This window comes from Mus caroli, chromosome 2 (assembly GCF_900094665.2).
Source record: "Mus caroli chromosome 2, CAROLI_EIJ_v1.1, whole genome shotgun sequence".
In the NCBI taxonomy this organism is placed as follows: Eukaryota; Metazoa; Chordata; class Mammalia; order Rodentia; family Muridae; genus Mus; species Mus caroli.
In genome coordinates this window covers 125,233,202-125,250,380 of record NC_034571.1, presented here as the reverse complement: position 1 = coordinate 125,250,380, position 17,179 = coordinate 125,233,202, and positions in this window count along the sequence as shown.

Below are 17,179 nucleotides of genomic sequence, written 5' to 3'. Positions count from 1 at the left end.
AAGAAAAGAAAGAAAGAAGAAAGACCCGGACTGCAGGCAGCCAGAAAAGTAACTGCACTTCTCGGAGCCTCAGTTGAGGGAAGTCTTTCAAAGTAATAGACATTGAACTTTGTGAAAAACAACCCCTGTGGTCACTGCCATTGGAATGTCAATCAATATTTATATGGCTTCCCATGGTGAGTCAAGGGCTCTTTCCATAGAAGACACAGAGCTCTGATTTTCAAGGTTTAAATAATGGACGCGGAGACACCGCCAGAGAGGCACTTATTAAATATCAGTACAGAGTCAACCTTGAGAAAGAGAAGAGCGAGGCGCACTGTTCCCTCACTACAGAGACTCCCACAGAGACTCTGTTCTGCAAACCCTGGGGGATCCGCCCGGATTGGATAGTTCCTTGAGGCTCAGGTTAAACTCAGTAGGTTGCAGCCTTTCTGGGACAGGAACAAGTCAATTTCTATTCTGCCAACCTCACACTGTCTAAGAAAAGCCTAGCTCCGTCCAATGGAAGCTTTGTGGGAGGGTTGTTAACAGCATAAAAGAGTACTCAGAAGCTCACCCACTGAGACTTTCTGGTTGCGGGTGTCAGGGCTAACAAAGTAAATGCACAAAGATTGTGGCAGTTAACCTGACCCTCCCACATCTCCCCTTGGTCCCATCCTCTGCTCATTGGCCCAGATTCCTCACCTCTTGCCACACTCAAAGGTCCCAGCCTTTACAGAGCGGCTCATCTACTGGACGCCACCAACAGACTCAACACTTTAGAACCACTGCCTCATTAACAAAAGAGTGGCTTGGCTCGAGGGTAGGTGGGGAGCTCAGAGTCCTATTGGTATAGAATTAACATGCCTTCGAGGTGAGGAATCACTGCACCACTTGGAGATTAATAAAGAAAGAACTCTTCCACGGCTGATGCACCGAAAGGAGCGACCCTGAACGGAAATCCTGATCAGCTTATACAGCCTCGGGTTACACTTGGAACAATTAAACGTTTCATAGAGACAGAAATCCTAGAGTTTGGTTGCTTGGACAGGTGGGGGATTTACAATGTAAAATATTGTTGTGGTCCCAAGACCAGGGCTGCTCTTCCCAGGCAGCTGTTATCCAAGGGTGGTCCTGTCTGCCTGGCAGGATTCCAGTCTTCCTAACCAGAGAACCAGGGGCCACTTCTTCAGCTAAATTCTGTTTTGTGTAACTTAATGTTTCCTGAGCAAGTGTAGTTAACTCTCTACAGCATCAGCTTATTATTCTCAGTTTCTCTTCCATCAATATGAGAGCTTTGCCACCAGATGAACCAGGATTTGAGTAATCTGCACATGACCCAAAATGACCCATTGCTCACTTTGAGCCAACTACATCAAACTACATGATAATCATATCATTGTTTTGAAACCTAAATTTTGGGGTAAAATGTTTTATATACATATTAACAAGCACTCTTTGGAAACTATATAGCTATAGCAGGTGTTAAATATTTCTGTGCTGCTTGTGAAAAAATTAGATTAATTCAACCCTAGATGACTAATTACCCAAAAGTTACTCCCCAAAGCAAAGCAAGTCCTCTTCCAGAGAGGGTGACAATCTTGGACACAAACAGTTTCAATGGAGAGTTCACAAACGTTATGCTCAGCACATGATAAAATGAAGCAGACATAAAAGCAAAAGCTAAATTTTCTACTGACTGGAAGACATCCCTCACCCAGGGCTTATATCAGAGAAGTGACACACATATGATGGTAATGGGTTCTGTGTATATGCGTGTACAAGGGTGGGGTAGGGATCAAAAGTTGGGAGATCATAAATGGACCAAAGGAAAGGGCTATCTACCCTTCACCAAACCTGACCTGGCTCTAGGAAATTCAGAGACTGAATTCCTCCCCTTGATGTTCTCCAGAGGCAACTGGACCCCATGTAAGGTAACTGGGGAAGTGTTATGGTCCCCGTGGACTTTTCTCTGAAATGCTGTTCATGGACTTGGCTGGAAATCGCTCTGGTTGCATTTTTCAAAGTGGTCAGAACTGAGGACACATAAGGGGTTAAAAGTGATCTGAGTAAGAGGCCACGCTCCCTCACTCCCTGGAGAGTTCTTGATGTTAGAAACCCTGGAACTCCTGGAATACCTAAGTAGAGGAAAAGCATCCCACACCTAGAAGAAGGGAGACTCATGAAGCTACATCAGATTTGAGAGAGGACCAGACTGGGTAACCCAGTGTGACCCTGTCTTAAAAAAAATTGAAGGGATTAAGAAAATAGTTCATTGTTAGAACAATTGCTATTTACATGCAATGTCCTTTGTTTAACTCAACTAACACACACACACACACACACACACACACACACACACACACACACACACACAGGTAATGAATGCCAAGGAGCTGCACTGGCTCCAGCATAAAGTCCCTCAACAAACCAGGAGTCCTCTGTAGCCTGGCCAATGGCCTTATGACTTGTGATCTCCCTGTTGTTCTTTTAACTGTCTGCTGTCTCCTCTGTCTTTCCCTCAGCCACCAGACCAACTCCACATGGGTCATAGCTGCTCTAGGAACTCATTACCCAAACCCTGCTGCTTGTGGATGCAGAGTGACTTGGACAAGATGAAGCCTCCAGCAAGCTGCATGGGAACAGATACCCCAATGCTGAGTTCTTAGAATCCAGTTGCAGTGTTAGTTTTCCTTGACATTTTAACATAGCTGTTACTGCTTTTGCATATATCAGAGTAATTTACAGAGATAGGCAAAAAGTCACTGGGGATGGAAGCACTTGAATTAAGGAATATTTTGTTTTCTTTGGGGGTTCTGAGAGCTTAAGGGGGAAGTGGAAGAGATAGCAAATAACAGAGAGCAGGCTGCTGCAATTAAATGTGATTTAGCACAGCTTAAGTATCACTTTCAGACAGTGTCAAATTAAGGCAGTTAAGGAGATTGCTAGAAAGGGGACTTTTTTCTTATCTAAGTGAAATGCTGGCACAGGAGGCCTCCGAAGGGAAACTGCCAGAAGCAGTTTTATGTGGTTGGCATGTTTGTACCAAGCATGTCCTTGGGGTTTTTGAATCTTATATTGTCTGCACAATTACCACTTTATGAAAATATCCTCAGAAATTCCCTCGAAAAAAACAGAGGTAGTTAGCATCCTGCATTCAGGATAGTTTGTCCACATTTTAGAAACATAAGGAATGTTTTCAACAATACTTTCATGCAAACTTGCAGTGTCCCTTCTTAGGAAAAATCCTTATTATTCCTGGAAACCAGAGGGATGGCTTTTAAAATTCCATTAATTTAACAGTTCATTTTGTTTAACTATTAGGAGGTTTTAAAAAACTCCCCCCTTTCCTTCAGTCCTCTTCTCTTCTCTTCTCTTCTCTTCTCTTCTCTTCTCTTCTCTTCTCTTCTCTTCTCTTCTCTTCTCTTCTCTTCTCTTCTCTCCTTCCTGCTCTCCTTCCTTCCTTCCTTCTTTCCTTCCTTCCTTCCTTCCTTCCTTCCTTCCTTCCTTCCTTCCTTCTTTCCTTCCTTCCTTCCTTCCTTCAGAAAGGAATAGCCTTGAGTTGGGGACACCTCTCCCTTAGCCAGTGCTGGGATTGCAAGCATATACCCAACTGGGAGATAAATACATCTGAAGTTTGACCTTGTGTCTTTGGTATATGCCAGAGGCTCCCAATCTAATTTCTACCCTTTTGTTTATAAAAAGATCCTACCATAGAGCCCAGGCATGGAATTAAGAATCCTTCTGCCTGAGGCTTCCAATAGTTGAGGTGACAAGCAAGCACCACGATGCTTGTTTATTTTATTATAAGGTTGGCAATGGTCTTACAATTTGGGTTGGATGAGATTTGTGGAATTGTGTCTGACACTCCTCGAGTTATGAAAATGTAGGGGAAACGGTGGGAAATTTTTAGTTTAATGTGTGACTTTTGCAAAGCAGTGCATACATACAGAAAGAAGATTAAGCCATCTGACAAGTACTTAGTGAGGATTATTGGAGCTGGTAGAGTATGTATGATCAGTGTGGTTCAAATGTCTAAAGTTATATTTTCCCAGGAAAAACAATGGAGAGTTGCAAAAACAGTTGTCAGAAACCAAAAATCCCCCTAGGAGGTAGGTCCTAACATGGATCATAGTTGACTGATCGTATGAACAGTATTAGGCAAGCATCATTTTTTTAAAATACAAAAATATCTGGGGCACGGAAAGCTTACGGATGACAGTTTATATTAGGATTTTTTCTTTTTCTTTAACAATTAATAATTAACCTTTAGTTATAAATAGAAAAGTGTCCATCCTACTGTTATGTAACATTTTCCTCCTAATTGAAAATTTTTTCTCTAGAAAGGAAGGATTATGAATCTCTAGAGGTAAACACCTCGCAAATCTCAGGAAGTTCCTGTAATTATCAAGATTCATGAAGTCCCTCCCCAGGCTATAGACGTAATAAACGCCTGCTAAGGGAGGAGATTCTCTGACCATTTGAGCCACACAGGGTGGGTTGTAGCTGAGGTAGGCCTTTTGGTGATGTAGCTGTCTTTGATTTGCTTCTGTAAGAAATCCCTTACCTGTTCTCTTATGAATAATCTCAGTACCTCGTTGGTTTGCCAAGTTGGACTTTGGAATAATTATTACTTTGGTGTCTGATTCATAGCAAACATGCATTTGGTTGTGTCTCCTCAGGAAGACACTCGCACAACAACTATTTACAAGCTTGGATCATTCAGTTTCATTTGTTAATGGTTTTATGTGTGTCAATGTGAACAAGAAGTTTAGAATTATCTTAACATGAAGTATTTTACTTAGGTATTTTGACTAGGTATAAAAAATAAAACTCCATTATTTGTTATTTTAGAATTTTAAAATTTATTCTCTGATAACTTCATACATGTATACAATATACCTTGAACATATCCATCTTCACCTCTCCCTTCCCACTTCCTCTGGTCCCCCTAGCATGGTCCCCTCCCTTAAGATCCTCTTTAATGCTGCCTTCATGTACATGTGTACATCAGCCACCCATGGTAGTTTGGGCAACCTACTGGTAACCATACTCTTAAAGAAAACGGCTCCTCCCTCAGCATCCTTCAGTATCTTCTCAGTTAGGGGTAGGGCCTCATGAGCCTCTCCCATCCTACTAGAAAGTTGACTGGGTTCATCTCAGAAAAGAATTTCAGGACAAGGGACAAGTCAGAGTAAAGCTAGTGAGGGTGTTTTTTGTTTTATTTTTGTTTTGTTTTGTTTTTTAAATACAGTTAAGCTAGGGAGAGAGGGGAAAAGGAGGGAGGGCGAACCACAGATGCTTTCAAAGGCTGCATACTAATGTATGAATCTATGGTTTTCTAAGTTATGCAGTTCAAAGGACATAACTTACAACAAGTAAAGACTAAGCAAAATTTAAAATAAAGTAAAAAAAAAAAAACTGGAGAGATGGCTCAGAGGTTAAGAGCACTGGATGTTCTTCCAAAGGACCCAGGTTTAATTCCTAGCACCTACATCTGTCTGTAACTCCAGTTCCAGGGGATCCGACACTCTCAAAAACAGGTTATAAGCAGGCAGAACACCAATATGCATAAAAAACAAAAACAAAAAAAACATCAAAACAATAAAACAACCCCCCACATACAGACACAACCAGACAAACTTATTCCTCTTGAAGAATTTCCTTCTGTAAATGAATTCTAAAGTCGTGACCCACAGGTTGATTATTCCTGCATTAGCAGTATGTGTCAGCATTTGGAGCGAGATGTCTTTCTTTTGCTTTGAGTGCTGTGTGTGCACAACATCACAGGGCAGACAGAGTGAGTGCTGCCCTTCCCAACAGTTACCAGAGAGTCTCACTCAAGTTCCCCATTCTTTCCCATCTGGTGTTTGTAAACACAGTATGGAAAAGCAAAGTTCCCTGTATGTTCAAGTGTCTGAAAACGACGATTCTCTGTGAAAGCATCTTGGTTTATCAAAGGAGACAAAGCATAATAACTATTCTATTACTTTGGTCTCTAGTAAAGTCAACTCTTACACTAAAGAGTCCTATTGTAAGTAAATACAGGCTGCCACAGCAAGACAAGACTTGGGCAAACTGCCCAACAGATGGCTAAGGTCTATGTGTAGCAGCCAAGGGCCAATGTATCAGACAGGCTTCTGCTTGGGTTTGAAGTCGGAGTCATAGATACAGAATAATGGCAGAATGACAGGAATTCTTGATACAGTTCCATGTGAGAGAAACTTACAATGCCGTCTCTCAGATTTGAGTGCACAGTTTTCTCTGCTAAGCCCTCAAAGCCTTGGTCACATCTGCTGACTGAGGACCTAGGGTCCAGAGTATGGGTTAGGGAACATTCTTGTGTGGTCCAAAGTGTATGTCCTATCTAACCAAGATCTTGATTCTCAGACCAGCAGACAGCCTCAGAAGTGGCAAAGGAGAATCAGCACAGTGAGCATGTCACGTTCAATTTTATATCGTGTTGACTGGGCTAAGGGGTGTCTACACAGCTGATGTTTTGGGTAGGCGTGTGCCTGTGTTTCTAGGGGAGATTAGTGATTGAACTGGCAAAGTACTACATCATTTTTGGTGGGGGAGTTTCTCTGTGAAACCCTGGTTGTCCTGGAATTCACTCTGTAGAGCAGGCTGGCCTCAGACATAGAGGTCTGTCCACCTCTGCCTCTGCCTCTTGAATGTTCAGATGAAAGGCGTGCACCAGCTCTGCCATCTGTCTTTTCCAGCATGGTAGGCATTGTTCAATCCACTGAAAGCCTGAAGAGAACAAAACAGTTGTAAAAGTGGCCTTTATTCTCCTGTAATAATTGTCGCAGAGGATTACTGCCTCCATTTGCTAACCTAGGCATAGTCCTGGAAGCTTCTAGCCTCTCTACAATCTTATCTAGGCCTAGAATGTTTTCAGCCTCCGAGACTTACTGCTGAATAAGCTCACCCTTTCTAGTTATTTCTGGTCTCTGCCTGGCTGATTCAATCAAGCTGTTCTGGCTCAAACATGTCGCCATGCTGACTGATTCTATCTTGCTTCTCTGGGCTTCTCCTGAATTGTTCTGCTTGGCCTCAAACTATCTCTGTCAATCTGTTCTAATCTTCTGGTTCCTTCTCATTCTCTGGCTCATTCTGTCTTCACCTGTGTCTAGCTTGTTCTCTCTGCAACCTGTCTTCTTAAAACTCTCCTGGTAAAATTGTCCCTCCCTCTCCCTCTCCCCCCTCCCTCTCCCCTTCTCTCCCTCTCCCTCTCCCCCTCACTCCCTCTCCCTCTCCCCCTCCCATTCCCCCCCTTTCCACTGCTCTCTTAAGTAGCTTCCTTTTCTTCTCTTCTCATTAGAGTTAGGCATATCCTATTCTGTCAAATCTTTCTCTGATTTGTCACTTTGTCTGCCACTCATTTAGACACCACTTTCAAATGTGGTGCTTCCTTCTACAAACTAACTTTATCTTCAATGTTAGGGATTAAAGGTGTGTACTAGGGGCATGCCTATATACCAGTCAGAAGGCTGTGCCAAGGCTGAGCCACACCACAACTAGAACAGGTTGTTGTTTTTTGTTTGTTTTTTTTCACTAAATAACACAATCTTGGGGTTCACAGTGTAATCAAATAAGTATCCTACAACAAATGGTGGTGGAGGGGGACATTTGTTCTCTTGGCTTAAGCTAAGGCAGCCATCTTATCTTTGAGCCCTGATATTTTTGTGCCCACTGGCCCTCAGATCAGGGACTTAAACCATCAGTCCCCTAATTGTTAGATCTTCATACTTAAATTAAATGGCTTTCCTAATCTGAGGAAGTGGCACAGTAGGGAGGTGGTTTTGCAGATGGAGGTGTGAATCCTGGTTGTTTAGTTTGGGGCATTATTATATTTCTGGAAGCTTTAATTTCCCACCCGCATGGTATCATAGAGAAAAGGTCTGCCTAGACTAGTGCTTGCACCCTAAGCTCACAGTTGATCAGTCCTTGACAATTACACTTTTCAGTCATCACTGTCACTCTTGGAGGATGTCATCCTCAGTGCCTGAGAAGTGAGGTCTAATGTGTCTAGAAAGGCCTCCCTTTGTAGATCACATTATCTAGAATCCTGAGAAGGGCTATAGTCATCAAGGGGAGCTTCTCCCCAGCTGGCCCACCTCACTCTTCTCTTGATGCAGGAGTTGGCACCTTGGGAGCCATAGCTCCCTAAGGAAGATCCGGACACCTCAAGAATTATTCTCAGCACGGCAGTTGAGGACCACAATCTGTCAGCTGAAGGTCTGCTGTTGCCCTCTAAATGGAGACTTTTCATGGATATCCAGAGTGTTTCTATTTAAGAGGCAGAGTATATACTGATAGAAACTCTCCTACTCTTTAGGTTCTACAAAACTAACAAGTCCACAAGCATACTGTGATTTACTTTTTGTTAAAACTTAAATTAATTTATTTTTATTTGATTTTTCTTCTTCTTCTTCTTCTTCTTCTTCTTCTTCTTCTTCTTCTTCTTCTTCTTCTTCTTCTTCTTCTTCTTCTCCTTCTTCTTCTTCTTCTTCTTTTTTTTTTGAAACAGAGGCTCATGTGCTCAAGCTGGCCTCAAACTCACTCTGTAGTTGGGGATGATTTTGAACTCCTGATTCCCTGGACTGCAGCTTCCCAAGGGTTGGCATCACAGCAAAGTACCACCATACCAGGTTGGCTAAATTAAAATTTATAATGTATCTCCAGCACCATAAAATTAATCGTTTAAGAGAATGCACCTTGTAGATGTTGTATCTTTAAATACATCTTTTAAAAATCTTTATTTATTTATGTATTTATTTATTATTTTATGTGTATTGGTGTTTTGCCTGCAGGTAAGTCTATGCATTACTTGAATGCTTCATGCATAAGGAGGCTAGAAGAGTGTAAAGACTGGTTATGAACTGCTATGTGGGTGCTGGGAACTGAACCCTGGGTTCTCTGGAAAAGGCGCAGTGCTCTTAACCACTGAGCCATCTTTCCAGTTGTCTTAGTTCCTAGTTACATCTTTTATAAAGAATTGAAGTTTCCTTTCTCATAGACTCTGAGAACATTTTCCCCAACCCCCCTACCTTCTCTTTCTCGCTGCTTCTGGTTCTCACCATTGTTCTAAACAATGTTGTTTCTGTTTTCATTTTACATATATGTGCATGAAACCACAAATAAAACTAGCTTAATTAATTCAATACTATTATTATCATTTTAGCCTATTGTTTTGCAAGTAACATAATTTATTCTTTGTATGGCTGAGAACTTTTCCATTGAGTTTATGGTACATTTTATCCCTTCTTCTGTTGCTGGATACCTAGCTTCACTGGTATGAACAGTGGGGCTAAGAACTAATGTGTCCTTTTAGATTCCTATAAGTTAATATCCATTAGTGATATAGCTGGGTCATATGGAAGATCTACTCTTAATTTTCTAAGAAATGCCTCTACTGATTTCCATGGTGGCTGGACTAGTTTACATGCCCAGTAGCTGTGCCCTTTGCCCACATCCTCTCCAGCCTTTATGTCTGCCTTTATGACTGGGAAAAGATGGAATCTCAATGTAGGCTTGGTGGTGGTGGTGTTTTATATATGGGTATTTTGCTTGCATGTATGTCTATGTACCACATGTGTGCCTGGTGCCTGAGGAGGCCAGAAGAAGAGATCAGATCCCCTGGAACTGGAGTTACAGATGGTTATGTAGCTGCTGAGAATCCAACCCAGGGTCTCTGGAAGATAGCCAATGTTCTTAGCCACTGAGCCATCTCTCCTGGCCCCTCAATGTAGCTTCGGTTTGCATTTCTCTGGTGACTGGTGAGGCTGCTTCCTCTGCTGCTCAGAAGCTATTTAATTTCACAGGGTCCCATTTGCCAGTTGGCCTTATTTCCTGAGCAGGCAGAGTCCTGTTCAGAGTCTTGTGTCTGTGTCTTAAAAATGTTCTCCCTGCTTTCAGGTCTTAAGTGAAAGTCTTGAATGTTTTTGGAATTGATTCTTGCCAGTGAGAGCTAAGGTACTAGCTTTGTTCTTCTATATTTGACTTTCCAGGTCCTGAAGCACCATTGGATGAAGAGGTCTTTTTGTCCATGTGTATTTTTGGCATCTTTGTCCAGTCTGGATCTTCTCTTCTGTTCCATGGTGTGTGTGCCATTGCCACTCATGGCCCTGATGGTGGCAGATAGAGGGCTGCTCCCTAGAGAGCATGAGGTGGGGATGGGGAATCCAAGCAAGGAGCCTAAGGAAACCACACCTTCACAGGAGTGAAAGATTCTTTCTCATTGAAGGGTCTGGCTATAACGTAATACCTTTTCCTGTGTTGTACGAAAAGAATCAAGTCAGAAGGTAGCAATTTTGTTTTTGTTTTGTTTTGTTTTTTAAAATCAGTCTTGAAGTGCAGCATCATAATACCTTCCTTCTCTTTGATCTGTTAAACATTGGCTCCTGAAAGACAATGAAGCCGATGAGTGAAATGACCTCTGATGCCCCACAGTCTCAGAGCATCTGTATTGATCTGGTGTGTGTCCTCGGATAGTTTTTGTTTAAAAGAGTATAAGATAAACTTAAATGTCCTATTTCTGAGAATTCAGAAAACGCCATGATATTAGCTGGGACCAAGGGCAGGTCGATAAGACCAGCTAATTGCCCTTCGGCATTTGTGTTTCCTTAAATTTGGTTCCGAAAAGATTGTTAATTTTCTGAGTACCTCCCGAGAGTGTGAAAAGACGCAAGCTTGGGATTGAGCCTCACACTGTAATGATTGGATGTGATCATTATTAAATGTGGTGGTGTTCTCTAGAACTTGTGATCCATTTTTTTCTCTGATTTTTTTTTTTTTGAGACTCTATGGCCCAGGCTAGGCTCAAACTCACTGCCTTTTTGCCTCAGCTCTACCCCGTGACCACATCTAATCCTACCATCAACTACAGATCTTGCTTCCAAATATTATGAGCAGTCATTTGGGGACTAAGTGGCTGACATGTGAGCTCTGTAGAATGCGTTCAAGCCACACCATCTGGTAAACACAACTACTATAAAGTTTGGCCCACTGTGCACTTAAAATCAAAGAAGCGTGGTTATCCTCAAATCAGCATCCCATTGTGCCCTGCTTGTCAGGAGATTGCAATGGAGAGACACAGCGGCCCATACCAGCCTGGAAGGAAGCTTCTAAAGAGGATTGTGACATAAATCCACAGTGCATTTCATCTTTGAAAAGCTTCAGCAATCTTGGATCTCTTTTTTATTAGAAGAAATGTTTGTATTCTTTCTAATGAAAATCTAATCGCGCAAACACACCACACAGCCAGCCAAGTATTAGTGTTTTATAGTTTCAGATATCTCACGGAGGGGCTGCATTGACTAAGCAAGCAGAATCAGACATTCTGCACATTTGTCAAGTCTCGCTTTTGAGGGAAGTAGTAAATGTCACAGAACTTCAATTCTTTCATTCACCTATTCTGAAACGTTTGAATAAATCCCTCGATCCAAGCTGGTCAATAAACACATTATTGTAAGACCAAATGTGAGTGCTGCTGCGGAGGCTGGTGAAGGGGCTCCTGGAGACTGCTTCAGGAGCATCCGAAAGTCTTCTCAGGGAAGTCCTGCAGGGTGAGGAGGCCTTTGCTGTGGGAACTTCCGCATCTTTACAAAGGACGATGACATCGTTTTTACTGGTTTGTTTTCTAATTGCTGTGATAACCACAAGAAAAAGGAATGGGGAGGAAGTTAGTTCATCTTTCTTCTTACAGCCGATCATGAAAGCAAGCAAGTTCAGGGACCTAGAGGCAGGGTCCTAGAGGCAGACACTGAAGCAGAGAACATGGAGGAGCACCCCTTACTGATTTGTTCTTCATGGCTTGCTCAGTCTGCTTTCTTATACTACCCAGGATCACTTACCAAGGGGTGGCCTCACCCACAGTGGGCTGGACCTTCTCACATTAATCATTAATTAAGGAAATACCCCCCACATACTTGCCTATAATCAATTTGATGGAGGCATTTTCTCAGTTGAGGTTCCCTCTTCCCAGATAATTGTAATTTATATTGAGTTAATAAAAATAAAACCAAACAACCAAACGACCAAACAAACAGAAAACTAACAAACACATAGGTTCAGGCCAGCATTTCTTTCTATTCGCTGAACCTCATTGGAAATTAGAGGAGCATGCTCTCATTAATGTCTCTGCCTTAATTCACAGCCTGTCTCTTATTTCACTCACCTCACAACAGCCTGCTTTGAATATATTATTAGCAGTTTAGATTTGTGGCTGATGCTGCTTCAAAGCGTTTAAATGAAAGTGAACATTTCAGGTGACTCAGCAGGTTGTAACCCTTCCATACCACCCGCTCTGTAGTCACCAAAGTGGTCCATCTGCCTCTCCCGTTTTTCTAGTGACAGAGACAGGGCTGACAGCCATTTACAAGGTGCCTCGGTCCGAATACAGGATGTTCAGCTCCAGGCTCCCACATACAGGACTTCCTTATGCTCCTCATTCTCCTGAAGTTTCTCCTTCTGCTATCCCACTCCACAGGACCCACAGGAAGAATCTATCTTGGGAGCAAGCTAGTGAGTTATAACAAATCTGTTCTTCCATGTTCATTCATTTCCCCTGGCTCTTCCAGGAGGCTGGACTTTAACATAGAGAAATGAGTTAGGAACTGGCGACCTGGGCCTTGAGGACATTCTGATGACTCTAATGTCACATAGTCACAGGGAGGCTGCTGTGACTTCAGGCAATAAACTTATGTCCTTTAGGACAGGTCTGGACTCAGATTCTCCACGAGACAAGACCTGGACACTTAGCAGGGTTGGTTAGAGTTGGATTCTGCCTGTAGTCTGGAGTGAATCTGCAGACTTGTATATATGACAGAAAACTTCAGTGGAATTTTCTAATTAATTCTGTCTACACAAAGGTGGTTCATGCTGATAGAAGCATAAAGGAGTGATACAATATTTGTCTGTCTTTTAAAATTGACTTAGCTGCTTATTGTGCTGAGTCTGGAGAGTAGAGAACCATCTTGGATGTTCACCCACATACAATTTCAATTTCTGTGCATTACAATAAAAGGTTGGGGTTTCTCCTTCTGTCTTTCTTTTGCTCTACTTGCAAACAAGTTGAAATTATACCAAGGATGCTTTTAAACGATCTGTCCGATACCCAGTCATCATATTTCCACAATCCTACACTAAGAATAGATCTTGATTTTGTGTTTTTTAAAAGTCTGGCTTTAAATAAAATGCTGAAAACTGAAATACAATTTAAAAAACAGCACTTTCTACATCCAGGTTGTCCCAGGGACACACACTTTTCACTTTTTAAAATGTTTTTCTGCAACTACAAAAACACTTTCTGCATTTTCCTGAACAGTGTGCTTTCTAGTCGGCGCCATAATGCTATAGTTTCTTTGTTCTAAATGTTGTCCATTCCCTATCTGACTGTGTGAAGAGTTACCTTTACAGCCCTACCAAACACTTCTCAAGGTGGAAGACCATATTTTGTTTTGTTAGAAGTAATTTTAAAAAAATGTTTGCTTTTATTTTATGTGTTTGGGTGTTTTGCCTGCTTATATGTCTATATACCACATGCATGCAGTGCCCACAGAGGCCAGCAGAGAGCATCAAGTCCCCTGAACTGGAGTTACAGATGAATGTGAGCCACCATGAGGGTGCTAGGAATTGAAACCAGGTCCCCTAGAAGAGCAGCCAGTGCTCTTGATTGCTGAGCCATCTCTCCAGCCCCTTGCTATGTTGTTTTAATTTACTGATCATGATTTACATTGCTGTGATTTGGTTTTTGTGGGGGTAGGCAGTTTACAAACAGGGTCTCCCCATGTAGCCTAAGATGTCTCCCGAATGATGGGATTGTAGGCGCGTGCCACCATACAAGGCTGCTTTCTATTATTGGTCATGGCCAAAGCTTCGGTGTGAGAGCATTTCCTCTTCTGAAAAGTATTCTGATTCAGTAGTTGCCACCATCCTTTTAAACGTGCCATGACCCCAGCAGACACAAACACCTTCTCTGGGAGGATTCTTGCTTCATTTTTCTTCGTTTCATTGCTATGCATTGAGTCTGGGCTCTATCCATGCCAGGCAGATACTATGCCACCACCACCACCACCTCCCCCCCTACAGCCTGGTCCTCTTTTCACTTTTTATTTTGAGCTAGGGTTTCAATAAGTTTCCCAAGCTGGATTTCAGCTTGCTCTGTAGCCCAGGCAGGCCTTGAGCCTTTGATCTTTCTGTCTTTATGGCCCAACCATCAGGGATAACAGGTCCACTCCACCAGCTCTTGCTTAAGGTCTTAAGGGCATGCAGAGATCACAGGGCCTCTGCCACAGGCTGACCTTATTGCCATGGTCACCAGTGTGCACGCATTACTGGGAGGCTTGCTTCTGAGGTAACACTCAGAGATGTTTTTTGGTTTTTTTTTTTTTTTTTTTCAGATTTTGTTTTTGTTTTTGTTTTTTTGTTTTCTGAGATAGGGTTTCTCTGTGTAGCCCTGGCTGTCCTGGAACTCTCTTTGTAGACCAAACTGGCCTCAAACTCAGAAATCCACCTGCCTCTGCCTCCCAAGTGCTGGGATTAAAGGCGTGCGCCACCACGCGCGGCTGAGATGTATTTTCTGTGTGCATATTGTCTCCCAGCAACAGTTGGCCACAGGTGACTGGTGATTATTCTTTTTTCTGCCAGAGTCACGCATCATATAAAAGCTATCCAATAGGGTTGAAGCTTTCAGGTCAGTTCCAGCTTGATTTCTCTTCATTCTAAGACTAAACTACGTGAAGTTTTCACCAAGAGGGTTTTCCTCCAGGTTCTAGATGATAACCAAGAACATTGGCAATAACCTGTAATTTTTTTTTGGGGGGGGAGGGTCTATGAGAATTCACTGTTAACAACTTCAAAGACGTTAACACATTCCATTTCCTGCTCTTCTATTTGCTAGTCTATGGTATCTAGTTAGGGCATTGTTACTTCATTAAAGTGTAAGTCAATTTAAACTTTAAAAAAACTATATTTGTGTGTATGTGCCCATACTCATTACTAATATCAGTGCCAAGAACCTGTGGATACAAAGCTCCTAGGCTCTAGATGAGAAATGACTATGCTTCTGCTAATGGACATAGTATTAAACCAGGTCCTTAGTACTTACCATTATACCCGTAGATTACTATATTTCTGAACCTTATCAGAGGACCATCTTTATTAACTATACAGAACTTTACACTCGATAGTAATAGAATCACAACTGGTCAAGATGCAGAGAATAAGAGACTTCTTAGTACTCAGCCCTAAATGGGATGTCTATATCACATGCCCCTCCTCCCAAGGCTTAGGGATCATGGCCAATAAAGGGACAGAAATATTGTAAGACTCAGGGAATGTGGATGATTACAGGAAAACAGTGTTTGGGGGGCACAACTGGGCAGTTGTACATTACAATCTCGCAGCAATTGTGACAGCACGCACAAGGTCGAGCCAGACAAAACCCCAGCATGAAGAGGGGAGGTGGGCATAAAGTCCCACCCACAGCTGGCAAAAAAGCTATTAGCAATTGCTAGCTGCTGGGAGAGGGAGGTCAGTTTTCTTTAAGCACGAGGCCCCTAGTGGGTCAATCACATTCCAGTGGATGCCTTAATCATCAGGAGGGATGTTTATAGACCCATCGCAGTATATAGCAAATGAAGGGGTGTATTTGTTCTGATTAGGGAACTGTCAGCCAAGCAACTTCATGGCAGCTGGACTGTTTTAGACTCGGATCAAGCACTCTGAGGACACCTGGGCAGCTGCAGAAGACACCACAACAGTTGAGGACACATTCCAATCAGGCTGCCCCACTCCGGACAGATGTCACTGGCCTTGGAAAGTGGTACTCCAGATAAGATAAACTTCAGTGACTGCAAGGTAATCCTGTCACTGTCTCCACTCAGGCCAGAGGGGGAGGACTTTCCCTGGTGGCCTGGAAGAGGGTAATCTCCATCTGCAGATCCATAGCTCACCACATCTATAAAGCCTCCTTTGCCAAGTAAGGTGACATGGTCACAGGTTCCAGTGTTTTAGGTGATGACATCCTTGCAGCATCGTTATGTTGTCTGCTGCAAGGTTGACTTTTGGTGACGGTGACTCCAAAAGCCATGTTCATAAAGGACATGCAACCAGACAGGCCCATTGGTGCAACAGTGGTATGAATATCATGGGACTAACCAACTACTTTCTGCTTGGATTTAAGGTCCTCTTACCAATTTTAGAAACTAACTTTCATGCCAATATTCCAAAGATGAACTTGGGATGGGAAGGATCATTGAACTGCTTCATTTGTTTCTATTTCAAGTATGACCACATTGAATAAATCTTTCTCTGTTTTTCCTGGCTACTCGTATCTTTAACTGATGTATTTGGAACAGGTAACCAAGCCTAGAGCCTAGGCTGTGAACCTAAATGCTCTTGTAACACTAATTTCTAAAATCTAGAGCAATAGACTCCTGGCTCCCAGACCTTAGAGCTCTAAGTTTCTTAGGGCACAGAAACTCAAAGGCCTAGGACCACAGATATTAGAAAAGCTTCGCCTTTCCTGCTCACTTGTCACAGAGTAAAGGGTAACAGGGAGCAGTCCTTCCTTCACAACAGTCCAGGGGACCAGAATGCTCCCACAGGTCATGCCTGGATTATGAAGTCACCTCTGAGCTAGGAGGTGTGGTGATCCCAAACCTCAAGGCTAAGATTGGGAAATTGTTTCTCCATAGACAACTGGTTTCTTAATGGGAAGTCCAGGCACTGCCCCCAGGAGATGAGGGAGGAGAGCTGTAAAGTCAGCAAATGCCAACTCCTCATTCTTTTGTATAGTCAAGTGAGTTATCAAGCCAAGTATTTTATAGTACAGATTTTTGTTATCATGTTTCGCTGAATCTAGGTTTTGGTGAGTGAAGAGACCTTTAGTTAATCTGCACAGCTGCTCACCAGGGCTCTGAGGGCTTTTTACAGCCATTGCCTTGCTGTTTACCTACATCACCATCTATACCTCACCTTCTCCCTTTCGCTATGACCTGGGAAGTGTTCTCTCTGGCTACTGACATGGCTACAGCTGTTGCTGCCTGCCAGTTGTGAAGCAGCTGGTCTAATGACAGAAGGGTGGCATGGCCTCTTGAAAAGGTTACAGCATCAATTAGGTGGTGGTAGCTTTGCTGGAAGTCAAGATGTACTTTGAATCAGCGTCCAGTATATGGTATGGTTTCTCCTAGAG